Source organism: Crocodylus porosus, unplaced genomic scaffold (genome assembly GCF_001723895.1).
Source record: "Crocodylus porosus isolate Cpor-Errol unplaced genomic scaffold, CroPor_comp1, whole genome shotgun sequence".
NCBI classification, from domain to species: Eukaryota; Metazoa; Chordata; order Crocodylia; family Crocodylidae; genus Crocodylus; species Crocodylus porosus.
The window spans coordinates 10,108,706-10,124,005 of NW_017728915.1; the positions used below are offsets into that span (position 1 = coordinate 10,108,706).

General features: G+C 40.9%; 1 protein-coding gene across 2 annotated transcripts in view; it reads right to left on the reverse strand.

Moving 5' to 3' along the window:
• Positions 1-15,300, reverse strand: part of SLC6A2 (solute carrier family 6 member 2) — a 117,317-nt gene that overhangs the window by 100,981 nt on the left and 1,036 nt on the right. The window lies entirely within an intron of this gene.

The following is a 15,300-nucleotide window of genomic DNA, read 5'->3' on the forward strand; positions in this document are numbered from 1 at the left end:
TAATTTAATAGTCCACAAGCAACAAACTTAGAATCTAGTGCCATCTCTACATGTACTCGGGGGTGGGGGGAGAGCCTTTAACTAAAGTGGCTCTGAGAGCACCTGCAGGATCTCATGTATTCAGCATCCTGTGCTTCAAAACAGAGTTCAATGAGCGTTAGCTAAAGCGCCTCTGCTGCTAGTTTGAAGCTCAGGGATGCTGACCACAAGAGATGAGGAGGCTGCTGGAGTGTGCTAATTATCATGCTCTAGCAAACTTGATTAATCACATTGTAATTACAGTGCTTCAGAGCAGCATCCCCACACATCTACAGGCACCTTTCAGTTCCTCCACAGTCCAAACTCCTCTGTACTCATTCTATCACTGCCACTGTATCTGAGGCCTCCTAGCTTGAAATGATATATAAAACTGAAAATAACTCACTGGTAAAATGAAACAGAGGTCCATTAAAACTTGGAAGCAAAATATTTCTTGGTTCATCCAAACTAAAGTCTTGTCATGGAAAAATGTGGCAAAATGCACAGACATTGCAGTAATTCAGTTTGGCCTGAACTGTTTTTACTCATTCAGCAATAAAAAGATATTTCTTTTGTATTCTTCTTCTTGTTTGCTACTTATAATTTTATCATGCCTAATGACAAAATAGGGGGGCAAAAGATTAAGCTAACTCTGAAATACCCAAATCCATTAATTGAGGGTTACATAGTGACTTGTCATAAGCCCTTTGTGAGGAGCAATGAGGAGGGATCAGCAGTGACTCAGCACAGCCTGATCTTTGAGTCCCCCTATTTGTTTCAGGGATGGGAGTAATCAGTGCCAGCTCTATACCCAGTACTACCAACTCTGAATAGCCAAAACATATGAATCTCCCCTTCCTCTCCAATCATTTACATTGGCTCAAAATTACAGGTTTTTAATAAATCCTTGGGCTTCTATTTGCCTTTTGAGCTTCTGAATCTTTAGGATGTTCTTCATATTTTTCTGCATTTGTGAGAGCTAGAAAGTTCATTCTAGATTGAAATGAAAGCTGAAATTCTCACCTAATCAACATGAAACTGCCAGAAGAGTAATGTATACCTCACTGTTTATTTCACTTTACACTAGCTCAACTGTGCTGACTGTCACATTAGGAGGGTAGAGACAAGGGTTAAAACTCCATGCATGCCACACTCATCTGTAAGAGGTATGGGAATCACAGTCACTTTGAGGTTGTTCTTCTTGTCCTGCTGTGACCTCTTATAACACTAGCCCCTGCAAGAAGAAGGAGGGAATGCACAGGTGCCCTGCATAGGACATGATTTGTCTTTTACAAAGAAAATCTTGGTTCTTTAAGGAGAACCAAGTGTAACACTCTGCTCATTATATACAGGTTGTAGCACTGAGGAAGACCAGCTGCTATTCTGTAAAAATCTTCTGTGTCATCACAATCTGCAGATTTTTCTATTGCCTTACTTTGTTTCTCCTCTTGTATAACTACACTTGGGAATTCTGTCTGCTCAAACGTCTTTAAGAGATCCAAGTCAGTTACTTGGGTCGAAATTCTGGCTGTACTGACGTCAATGGAAAAACTTCCATTGACTTCAATGGGGCCAAGAGTTCTCCCTTGGGATTTTACAGATCTATTGAGTTTTATTCTAATGATACAAACCTACGCATGTATGAGTAACAAGCTACCAGACAAGGAACAAACTAAAAACTTTTCCCAAAACCGAAATCCTGGAGTGCTCCTGTTTTCTCCAGCATCTCCCTAATGATCTCATTTACCCTGAACCTTTCATTCCACATACATCTTTCCCTTTGGAAAAGATAACACCACATAAGATTTCTGAGTTCTCCATCAATCTTATAAATAAGATACCCATATAAAGCTAGTTCTGCCCTGGTGTCATTACTAATCCCTTAACAGTGCAGCACAAGAGCTTTCAGCTGCTCATGGAATCAGTCTCTTTGAACATCCATGCACATTTTCCAGCCTTATGTCTTAAAGAAAAAGTCATGTAACAATGTTGTATTAATTTATGATCCTTGTGTTTTTATTAGCATTTGACCATAACTTTCTAACACTACAAATACCTCAATACTATTCTCTCTCATCAAAGCATGTATCTAACTTGTATTCCTAACTCTTTGAAAAAAACTGACATCTTCAAACAGAAAAGGATGTTCAGAGTGGTAACAGGTAGACTCAAGTTTTAAAACTGAAAACTATAAAAATCATGGTTCTGTGCCCTAGGAAAGCAGTAGGCATATTAAACAGTACTGCTTTATTTCCAAATGTAATACTGTTCTGCAGCTTAGCAAAAATAACCTTCTGGATTTCAAACACATTTTAGAAATAATCCCATCCCATTTCATTCCTTTTTGCTTTATTTTAAATGATTGGGTTAATTTAAGCAATTCACAGATCATTAATGCGAGGCTTTCCAGCTCAGTTTACTACTGAGAAATCTAGTTACTGGAGCAATTAGGCAAAAGTGAAAAGTGGCATTCTTAGAACTTTCTAATATATGAAGATAGTCAGCAGATACAACAAAAAAGAGCTGACTGTGAAAGAATATTTTCATTACTAGACACCTTCTGAGTCTAGAAGCTGAGAGGTATCTTTTGTCTTATGACTCCTCCTAATCTCCTTTTCTTTAAATACAGTGCATTACCTTTAGATTAATTATCTCTTTATAAGGTTTTACTGCTCCATCTTGTGGTCTGAAAAAATTTGGGTTTGTTATCTCCTGTTCTACAGAGTGGTATATCAGATAGGGCCTGCCCATTTTCTGGCATTTGACTGGTGTTTTCTCCTTAGCAGTCATGCCATTACCCCACAAGCAAATCTCTGATTAATTCTTCACATGCAAAATAACACCTTCTTTATGTTATGCAGACAGTGACATAGGGGCATTTTTCTATGGCAGTGCTGGATCAGAAAACTGGCTCCTCAGAGCTCCCACAATTCTTCAGGGTCATGTAAAAATGCATTTTTATAATTACCTAACAGGAATGCCCCAGCACATCAATGCCACAAAACCACTGAAACACTGTTTTTCAAGTTACCCAACACTGCAGCAAGACACGATTCTTTTCATTAACCCACTCCTGATTTCGATGTTTAGAGATTGAGAGAGATTCCCCCCACCCCCAGATCTGATCAGTAAAAATTGGAAATCACATTAAAACTCCCCTTGACTTTAATGGGTCAGGATCAAACTGATGCAGTTCTCTTGTGATCTAGGTTTCTTTGTTATGCTAATATGACATGCATGTACTGGGGAAAGAGTTTATAACAGAGAAGGCTGAGAGGCTTTATAGTTGAGTAGGCTAATAATAGCAGTCTGGGAGTGACAGATCCTGATTTTACACATGTTAAATTACTTTAAGTACTTGAACAATTGTAATAGTTACACAATATTAAACCAGTTAATATATAATATACAGCAGTTACCTATATTTTTAAGTGAATGCTTGTGTTCATAAACATTTAGAAACTGAATAGTAGCACTGGAAATTAATATTTTCTATTGAAAGGCTTAGGTAACAATGAAAGCAGCTTTATTTGCTCCTTCACTAACAGTCAGAACTCTGATCCCAGAGAAGAGTTTATAGAGTGATTAAAAAACAATTAACTCTCGATTCCTGTCTGACTTGTGAATTTTGTACTGTCTTCTTGTATCGTGGAATTCTATACGCGGGAAACACTGTCATGCCTTTTGTATGAAAATGACAGACATGCAAAATGCATAACTTATGTAATCAGCCTTTGATACAGACAGTTTCACTTTCTGAACTATAAAACTTAAACATTAGCATGGAGTATTGTACTGTCATGTTTCTATACTTCAGAAGATAAAAAGGATGAAGAAAAGCTAAAATGAAAAAGTGAACCACGCTGATTCAAACACGTTGTTCAGAATTCCTCATCTACAACCTTCACAGCATAACCTATAACTAGCTAACAAAACTATAATGTACCATAATATAGACTTTTGTTTTAAGGTCTGGTATTACTGCTTAAGGACTAAGGCCAAAGGCTTCAAATGTGAGTACCTAAAACTCAGCAGCTAAATCCCATTTTCAGGTACATGAGTAGCCTAAATGTTCAGTTGTACCACTATTATTGATCTAATGGTTACACTGGGGGATGGTGGCAAAGGCTTGGCACCTCTGGAGATTAGGTAGCATAGAACCATGAAATTACAGGTTCACAGTGCCTATTAAGCAGCAACCAAGTTAAGAGTGATATGACCACATTTCTAGTTTGGGAAAAGGAAAAAAGGAGAATTTATAAGTTCCTAGTCCAATGCTTGGGTTGGAAAAGGGAATTTTGACTAGGCAGACCAGAGAGAGGTGGCTGATATGTGAACAATATTAATGACATGGTGCCAAATGTCATGAGAAAGAACAAGTAAAGTCTTTATTACAACACAGGCATCCTTAGACTCCATTCCTGGAGCCTGTATATAATCTGTCTCAGCTAAAACTCTCCAGCAAAAGTTTTTTCCCTTTTCATTTCCAAAAGTGGAAGTCCCAGCTTGCCTCATGTCCAAGAAGAAATGTAATTCTGAAATGAAAGACCCCATGTATTGAGTGATGACTAGTGACAGATTAAAGGCCCATTATTTTATGACCATGAAGGTGTAATAATGGGAGCCTTGTATTACTGGGAAGGGAAGACTCCCAGTATTTTAACTGGACAGAGTCCTTTTCACTCTAAAAATCATGAGACGTTGGGCTTAAAAACATACACTCTCATCTCTTCAGTGTAATTAAAAAATTTGTAGGGGAATGTGCATAAGCTTGTGGGTAACAAGAAAGTTATTTTTTCCATGCTGTTCAGAGAAAATAGATCCAAGTGCATCTAATATTCCTAGCTATATAAATAGAATGATTTACAAAGAGATAGATATTGGAAAGTCTTACTTTGCTGTAACTTACTTTGTCTTCTGTTTTTTTCTGATTTTAAGCAGACAATACACTTGGGGCAAAGGTACTAGTAGTGGTAGTATAGGATGTGTTCACAACCAAGGAGTGGAAGGTTGAAAATATCATCTATTCGATACTGGCTCATTAAAGGATGAGTGTTCTTAAGGCAGCTTCAAACACTTTGAAACATTTTCCTCCATTTAAATTCACAGCAAGTGGTCTGGATTGATATTCAGTTTTATGTTAATAATTTTTACTGGATCTAAGCAACACAGTTCTCCCTGTCCCCTTTTCTCCCCCTACTGCTTTATAGTTATAGAGGTATGGAAAAAAGTATAGTTGACCACTTTATGCTGGTATTTCTGTATAGCACTACATTGTCTTGCTATAACTTGATAAGTGCTTGACTTTAGGAAGGCTAACTTCAGTGTGCTTAGGAGTCTAGTCAATGACACACTGCGGGAGAACAGTATTGGTGAAATGGGAGTCGAGAAAGGGTGATCATTCCTAAAGGAAGCGATCCTTCGGGCACAGAGGGAAACTGTCCCGGTACAAGGGAAAAGGGGGAAAGGAGCTAAAAAACTTCCTTGGCTAAACAGGGAAATCCTGGGGAGCCTAAGGGCAAAAAAGAAGGCATAAGGCGGTGGAAGCAGGGGGAAGCTATCAAGGAGGAGTATACTTACTTGGCCCATACTTTGCAGGAAGGCAGTAAGAAAGGCCAAAGCAACTAAAGAGCTGAGGCTGGCAACACAAATTAAAGACAACAAAAAGTCTTTTTTTAGGTATGTAGGGAGTAAAAGGAAGGCACAGGGCAACATAGGACCCCTACTGAACAAGAAGGAGCAATTAGTGACAGACAGGGCTGAGCTATTCAATGAGTTTTTTTGCCTTGGTGTTCTTGAACAGGGGTCAAGAGAAGTCTCCTAATGGGTTCTTACATGGGTAGCAGAGGGACACCAGCCCACCAACTGTCACCAGCTGACTTGGTGCAGAATCACTTGGATAGACTGGATGTGTTCAAGTCAGCAGGCCCAGATGAGCTGCATCCAAGGACACTGAAGGAATTGGCTGGTGTCATAGCAGAACCACTGGCACGGCTGTCTGAGTGCTCGTGGCATTCAGGTCAGGTCCCGGAGTACTGGAAAGGGGCCAATGTGGTCCCTATTTTCAAGAAGGGGAGGAAGGAGGATCCGAGTAATTATAGGCCAGTCAATCTCACCTCCATCCTTGGAAAGGTCTTTGAAAAGATTATGAAGGATCATATTTGTGGGAGTTCAGTGGGAAAAATAATGCAGCAGGACAACCAGCATAGATTTGTAGCAGGTAGATCATGCCTGGTCAATTTGGTTTTGTTTTATGACAGGGTCACAAAATGCTTAGATCCAGGAGTAGAGGTGGATGTTGTTTTCTTGGACTTTAGGAAGGCCTTTGATATGGTATCTCATCCTATTCTCATAAATAAAGAGACTGTGACATAAATGTTTACACGTCCAGCGTGTGGCAAATTGGCTTAGCAGTTGCAGCCAGAGAGTGGTAGTAGTTCCAGGATCAGTATCGACCTGGAAGGATGTGGGTAGTGGGGTCCCGCAGGTTCGGTCCTTGGACCTTTACTCTTCAACATCTTCATCAGTGACTTGGATGTGGGTGTGAAGTGTACTCTGTCCAAGTTTGCAGACAATACTAAATTGTGGGGTGAAGTGCACGCTCCAGAGGGTAGGGAACAATTGCAGGCAGACCTGAACAGGTTAGAAAAGTAGGCAGTACACACACAATAGGATGCAGTACAAGGACAAGTGCAGAGTGCTGCACCTAGGGCACAAAAATAGCCAGCACACCTACTGGCTGGGAAGTGACCCTCTCAGCAGCACAGAAGAGGAAAGGCATCTTGCAGTCATAGTGAACTCCAAAATGAACATGAGTTTATCAGCAAAGCTAACCGCATGTTATCATTCAACAGCAGATGCATGACAAATAGATCCAAGGAGGTGATACTTCCCCTCCATGCAGCATTGGTCAGATCCCAGTTGGAGTACTGCATCCAGTTTTGGGTGCCATTTTTCAAGGAGGTTGTTGACAGACTCCAGAGGGTCCACAGGAGGGCCACTCGTATGCTTAGGGGCTAACAGGACAAGCCCAATGAGGAGACACTGAGGGACCTGGACCTTTTCAGCCTCCACAAGGGAAGGCTGAGAGGTGATCTTGTGGCCGCCTACAAATTCATTAGGGGGATGCAGCAATGGGTTGGAGATGATCTGTTCACCAGGGTGCTTTGTGGGGTAACAAGGTACTATGATCACAAACTGACAGAGAGCAGGTTTAGGCTAGATATCAGGAAAAAATTCTTCACAGTAAGGGTGACAAATATTTGGAATGGTCTTCCAAGGGAGGTGGTTCTCTCCCTTACCTTGGGGGTCTTTAAGGCTGGATAGACATCTGGCTGGGGTCACCTGACCCCAGCACTCTTTCCTGCCTAGGCAGGGGGTCGGACTCAATGATCTGTTGCGGTCCCTTCCAACCCTACCATCTATGAATCTATGAACTATTTCAGGTAAGGGTAGGATTTCTCTTTTACTAAAATAACTATACTGGTCAAAAACAGAATAGACCAAGCCTCTCAGCATGAGCAAATTAATGTGAATTCTTTGAGTCACCCACCTCTTAAAGGGTTTTCAGATGGTGCAACCTAATGGGTTTGTTTACAGCTGTGCCTCTGAAGGGTCTTCTCTAGCCTATATAGTTCCCACTGATTTTAAAAGAGTTTAAGAGAGATCAGTGAGACTAGTAATAGGTGAATCTTAAAGGTCTGGTACTTCACTTGGTTAAATATCCAAAAATTGGGAAACTTAGCCAAACTACATTGAAATTCTGGAGATGCTTCATTAGGCTGGAATATTTCTAAGAAAAGGCTTTCTAAGGTGACTTTTGGAACTTCCCTCTTCAGGTACACTAGGAAACCTTTACTCCTTATTTCTCAAGGCATTTCTGTACTTCAGTTGCCAGGCAGAATCAATAGGAGCAGAAAGTGGTTTAAAAAAGGAAAAGAAAAAGCAAACCTTTTTAAATTCCCAAAAGAACTGACTTTTCACTGGAAATTGGTACCATTTTGCAATAAATGCTACTGAACAGGTATTTGCATTCTAATCCCTATCGTGCTTGATATGGTCCTTCAACTCCATTCAGCATTTTTACTGCTAAGAATAATTCTTGCCTACTGCATCAGGATATAAAGTGTATGACCCCCCCCTAATTCCTAGAAAACAAAATATGGAGAGGAGGTGGTTTTGAGCCTCTCTTAGTCCAAAAGGACTGATTCTGTGCTTGTCTTACTCATTCTCATTGCTCTTAGGATAATCTTGTACAGGATTTAGCACAAGGTCATTTAAGTACCATTAACCTCTGCTGGACTTGCACATCAACAAGGGAATGTCTGTTAGAAGCTGCTCCAGGAGATGTAGCTTTCCTATTCGGAGAACATCAGCTGGCTGCTTGTGTTATGTGCATCTGATACTACTAATATCCTCTACTACAGCAAGGGCAGAGAGACTGGGTAAGTATTTGATGTAAGAAGCATACTGCAGATATAGTTGGCATCAGACAAGAATGCAGGGCCACAGAAACCTGTAACTGAAATTGTGGATGACCATGTCAGTAGTAGTCTCAAAGCAAGCAGCAAGACTGATGAACAACTGGGGGAAAAACATTAGGGAGATTGCAAGAAGCAGCTGGCTCCTATTGTATGCTAGCTCTCTAAGGAGAAGAGCTGGCTGCACTGTGTATACCAGACAAATGATGACCAGGCAGCAGGAGGAGGGGAGGGAGTAAAGAAGTGGGCATATGAGGAAGGAGGACAACAGCCAAGCTTGCCAAAGACATCTGGCTCTGATAAAAGAAGGAACTGCACTGCACTGTGGGATCACTGCAACCCGGTGTTCTCTGAGCTGTTCCAAAGCTGCCACTTAACACTGGGACCAGAAGCTTATGAACACAGTGAGGCAAAAGACAGGTTTAACATTTAAGGCCTGTGGGAGTTCAGTGGAATGATACGTGCTAATAAAATGTGGATACCTCACATTGGGAAATCAACACTACTATGTTTGCATTCAAATTCATATTGTTTGAGGAGGCAAACTCCAAAGTGGGACTTTAGTGGCATGGACAAATATTAGTTTGAAGCTGATTTTTTTTAAAAAGCAAAACAAGAACACTCCAGGGCTTCATGCAGAATGAAGCAAGAGTGGAAGAAATGTATTGCTGTTCCAAAATGTATTCAATATTGTTAAAGTTTTTTTTAATCAAATACGGGTACACTTCCAGAAATAATTCAATCTAAGAACATGAAAAAAGGCATCTTGAAGGAGCTTTTATTTTATAGTGTTCAAAGAACTTTTAACATATTTATCTTTATCTTTTTTGTGATTTTTATGGATAGCTCAACTGGCTCTTATGGTATAAAAAGGATATAATAACTAATCTGACATAATTCCTAAAGGAGAGTCTGAGCACGGCCAACTTTACAAGCAGGTTAGATTGGAGAGAAAAATGTACTGTATAGTGATAATTATTTTATCCTGGAAATGTTCATTCAAAATTTTGTCTTTAAAATTGAGGGAAATTAAATAAAAATAAATGTCAGTATCAGTAGATAGCCTATATAGAAATAGCCTCCATTGACTAATTCAAAGTATTGTCCTGTCCCTGAAAGGACCATGTTAGTTAATCAGCCTTGGTATTACTCAGCATACAGTTTGGCAACTGTTTAGATACTTTCATGTATATATTCTGAACTATCAGTGTAAATTATTTTGTAAGTGAATGAGTTAAATAAATAAATAAGGTGATTCTGAAGCTTTAGATATACTCCAAAACTCTTCAGGGTCTTATTTTGTAACTCAGACAACAGCCCACTGAATTCATGTACTCTAGAAATGTGTAAGAGGTCAAACATTACAAAGCCTTGACTTTGAGTGTGATGATATTCCATAATTAAGGAATGGATGATCACTCTCCTAGATACACTGTAAGAGCCAGGAATTAAGTTAAAAACAAAAACAAAAAAAAATCCTCTCTCTTGACAGAAGTCTGCCAGAAAAAATGAGTTCTAGTAAGAGTCAAGGATTTGTGAAGAGGGGAAACCAGTAGAAACTGGCATACTTGATGTCTAACCAGTGGCATACTCTTTAAGACCCAGCTTTCCTGAACACACAGAAATAGACTACTATAGAAAGCGCTTGACCTAGAGCTGTATTTTTTTGTTTTGTTTTGTGAAGGCCAGTTAATTACAAATAATTCACAATAACTATTGATTGGACCAAGTTATTATGAAAACATTTAGGTACCTCCCAACTCTGGAATATCATCCTGTCTGTATCCCAGGAATGGCAGTATTTTATCATCTGTATTTACTTCTACTCATGTGTATACACTGGTACTGAGCAATGTAGTTTAGACTATACAGACACTGTAGTCAATGAAAACAGAATAAGACCTGGCATATATGCACTATTGTGAAAGTTTCCTTTGACCTACATGAAACTGCAGTTCTTCTAGTTACTGAATCTTTTGAGAGAGGCAAGATTTATCATAGCAGGTAAGTGAAGTAAAAATGAACACTCAAACTTTAATTGTGCTAAAGATTTTTGTTTTGTTTTATTTTATTTTATTGAGAATTGTTTTTGAGAGTTGCAGTTGTTCACACAAGGTTACATTCTACCATCTACTCTGTGCAGAAATCCCACTGGGTCACTCAGCAGGATACACCCAAAACACAGATGTTTCTAGCTACTTCTTTTAACATTTTAGTGGTGCTTCTTCTATCTGTTTTTTTTTTTTTATTGTGATATGGTAAAGTTAGAAGCAATTTTTTTTTAGATAGCAGTGAATTTCCTCATACACATACATGCTATAAATGCATAAAACTACAACCAGACAATATGACATTGCCTCTGTTGACTAAAATGAACTAAAAAAAGCTTATGAAATATTTTTGTTGAACTTCAGAATCTAGCCCCAAATGATCATATCTCATAGTTCCTACTCAGGAAAACCCCTGGAGGTCATCTAACAAAGGAGCACAAGGATTTGGCTAATGAGAGTTGGGTGTGTACGTATATACACATCCCTGTAAAATTAAACTTTGAATGATGTGCATACAGTGCATATTCAGACTTCCTTTCTGTTTCCTACACATGCTCATGTCTTGTCATCAAGACCAATTTAATTTTTACTAGGGGGCACTGATAGAGATTTTCTTGGCCGATACTGATCTGATAACGGATTTACAAGAGCACAGCCAGGCAGCATGGAGAGCAACGCCCTGCAAGTAAGTCTGTGGAGGGGAAGGGGTATGGGGAGGGAAGAAGTGTGGGGGGAGGGAGATCGAGGCTCCCACAGCGAGGGAGGGTGTGAGGCTGAGGCAGGGACAGGGGCCGGGGACGCTGCCCAGCCAGGGCAGTGAATGGGACCCTGGAGATGGTGCGGGCAGCAGGACAGAGCCATAGGTGACTTGTCCAGGGGATCAGTGTCCCAGCGCTTAAAGATGGCAGCAGGGGCACTTGAACTAGAGCTCATCAAATGAGTTTTAGTTCAAGCACTGTTGCCACCATTTTTAAGCACAGGGATGCTTTTAGGAGCAGAGCCAAGTGAGGCAAGGGCTGGAGGCACAACTCACCACCCCCACTGCCACTGGGCAGGCAGATGGTACACAGTCAGTCCATGGCTCCTGGGGCAAAGGCAGCAAGAGTGAAGAGCCCTGAGCCCACTGCAGGCATCCCGCCTCTGCCCCATGTACATATTGGGGGGCAGAGTACATGTCTTCCCATGCTTCCCCCAGGGATCCACACAGCAGCAGGGAGCTGCCCCCCTCCCCACACCATCCACACCCTGAATGAGCTGCCTGTGGCTCCATCCCACTTCCCGCCCCAGCCCCAGGGTCCCATTTACCTCCTCAGCTGGGCAGTGCCCCAGCCCCTGCCCCACTTCCTCCCTCACCTTGGGGACCTCAATCTACCCCCCAGCACACCCACCTTCCCTTCCACAGACTTACCTGCAAGGCACTGCTCTCTGAACTGCCCAGCTGCATTCCTAGCTATGTGCATGCTGTGACTGCGTGTATGCATGCAGTATCTGGGGGCCCTGGCCAGAAGGCATATTATATTTATCACTATATTACTGGCTACACCAGCCAAAAAAAGCCGATAGCCGATAAAGTTAATTTTCCTTTTATCTGTGCTGATCTGATATATATCAGTGCACCTCTAATTTTTACAAGTATAAAAACGCTCTAAAGACAGCAAGGTTTCACTGGCAATGCCTTAAGCTATTCCAAACAAATCTTAATAAGCCACACGTATAATCACTCTTCCCAGAGAACAGAGTGACATTCATTCTGACACTTTTTAAGACTGAATCTTTCATGTGCGTGTATGCTCCTGTTTGAAGTAGACTCCCCATATGTAACCTTACTGATAATAGATTTTTCAAATGGGACTATAACTTTCTTTTCACTAATATAGCAAAAGCCAAAGAAGGGTTAAAATAATTTGTTGATTAGGAGTTTTGTTTGGGCATTATGAGAAACTTATTGCAGTTCACTGCCTCATACCAATCTGTTGAAAATACAACATGAAAAATCACATTCCTTCCCAAATACTTCAACTTCTATAGTCACAAGTAATGCCTAAGACAATCAGAAAGCAGGAGGACTTTCTGAGGGGGCACTTGCTTCTTCAGTTTGTTTACCTTATGCATCTCATAACAGCCTCTATAGGAATGCTTTTACTCTTTCCTTTGAAGACTCAGGTCCTTTTAGATTATCCTTATACACCTCAAAAGGGAGGATGTAATCCCATAATGAATTTATTTTAAAATTCCTTTTAAAAATGCCTTGGAAAATTTGATTCAACACCTGAAATCCAAGTTGATACTGCTCCCCTGCCTCGCTAGCTAAACAGGCTTTAATAGCTCAGTTGCATGTATTCTATTTGTCTGTTGATATCTTCTGTTTTTGGGACATCTATATAGCTAAATAAACTGGCAATTATATGATCTCCCTCAAAATCTTTATTAACGTTTAGCCAGCAAGGCTCACTTGTGTACTAGTAAAGTTCCTTTCTGCAACAGCAACCGGCTGAGAAAAGAAGTTTGAGAACACTTGTGTCCTGGGGATGGAGTAATGAGAGTGCAACCTAGCAGCCTCCGCTCTTCTCTGTATTGAGTTGCATGTTTTCTCTTCCCTTCTGCTGCTACTGCAGGGAAAATATCTGGCAAATGAGTACCCTACTATGTCCAAGTGCAGCTAATTGATTTGACTTAAAATTCAGTAAAGCAAGTTTGCCTCTCTTTTAGTCCCTAGCTCAACTCCTGGCTTACAGAAGCTTCATCTAGGCCAGTGATTTTCAACTACTATGCCAGGGCAGGAAAGGTGTTGCAGGAAGTGTAAAGAGATAAGGGTAGGCTCAGGCTCCAAGTGTGAGGAGATAAGCGATAAGGGCAGGCTCAGGCTCTCCCTGCCTGGCTGCTCCCCTGTTTGAGTACCTGTAAAATGTTAGTTTTTGAAATGGGGTGCTGCTAAATTCACAAAAGTGCCTTGGCTCTAAAAAAGGTTGGGAGTCACTAATCTAAACAAACAGCAATGCCTGTGTCACACAAGGCAGAGGTGAATGGGAAAGCGTTCAGATGCCATGGAGAAAACTGTAGTAGAATAAGCCCAGCTAGATATCAACAGGCAAGAATACTCTGCACTCTTATTTCCCACTTGTCAAGCCAGGTTTATACCAAGTAACTTGTTATGTCTAAGTGATAATTAGCTCATATGCAGGTCAGACTCTTCAGTGTCAACCCATCTTTTCTTCCCTTTTTCTTGAAGTGTCACAAGGATGTTTTGTCATGCTATGTATGTTTTCAGGCAAAAGGAAAGATTTAGGGGATGGGCTGCTGGAGGATCCTGGGAAGTCCAACAGTTTCAACTACTACAGTCTTAAAATGAATAATAATCAATGTCTCCAGCCTCTGGAAGACTGATAGCTCAGCCTTCATCACCCATCATTCAGGCCTCTCAATTATGGCTATGATTCTAGTTTTACAATGTTGAGGGGGGCCTGAAAATATTTGAGTGGATGATTGCAAGTTGCCTGATGTTAGTGTGAACTAGCTCTTTTATCCATAACAAAATGTTTGATGGAGGGATGCACTGGCAGTGTTGGAGTTACGTAATTTTTAAAAATTCTAAAACAGAGGGTAGTCTGAGGTTTATTTTTGATCAAATAACCAGAATGCTCTAAAAAGCCAGGCACACACCAGCTGCTCTCACACACATTTTTCCAGAAAATAATCATGATAGCCACGGCCAAGTTCCCCTGTCTGAAGTGGAAGTAAATAACTAATGTGGAGGAAACAGAACACACAAGAAGCTGTAGAATATGTTACTTACTTTGTCTAAACTAGTAGCAAAGTACTGAGACACAGGTGATGAATCTGATCAAAGTGATCTGTAATCACTGACTAAAAATGAAGTGAGCTGGAACACAGTGGACTTTACCTTTTGCTTGTACTCTGTAACCGAATAGTGGAATATGTCTCTTTCTCTCAGGAAGTCCAATGAAACCTCTTTACTGGATGCAAAGCGAATAAGAAATCTCAGAACAGGTGCTCTTGCTATTTCTGCCACATGGATCATGCCTGTTTCTTTAGAAGAGGGCAGTGCGTTGTGTCATGCTTTGGAATACCTGAGTTATTTGGACCAAATCAGGGTACTGATGCCGAACATATGGCCAATTCCTATAAGATTAGCAGGAGGACAGTTTTCCTGATCCTTCTCAAAAGTGGTATTACAATAGGTTTGGTACTTCGGTACCAGCCCTTCTAACATCATCACAAGAAGTAAGGGGAGACCAGCTCACAATTTTGAAAGCATAGTTCAACAGTTTCAGCTGTTTACATTGTTAGGGATTTTCCCACCCAGTGTAGATTTTTTTCATAGGAAAGGAAGACTTTATGCTACAACTGTCAACCGTTAGCCTTTATCACCAGGCAACCACATCAAGACATAAATAGCTGCCTTACAGTACATGCTTTCCATCTAGCCATCCTTCCACCCCTATCATTCAGCGCTCACACAAACAGCCTTCCATCTGCTAGACCTGGTCTGTTCTTGCCATGTGTCATTTGTCGGCACCCCAGGCACCTGCCTGGCTCCCAGATGGTGTTACTCCACCACAGCAGGGCTTCATCACCAACAGCACAGGGATGAAAGGGGCCTGGCTGGATTAGAGTCTGGCTTGGGATGCGTTGGGCAATTTGGATAGAACGGAATTACCTGGGGGATTTTTTTGTCATTGTCAACTCTGTAGGACACACACACACACACACACACACACACACACACACAC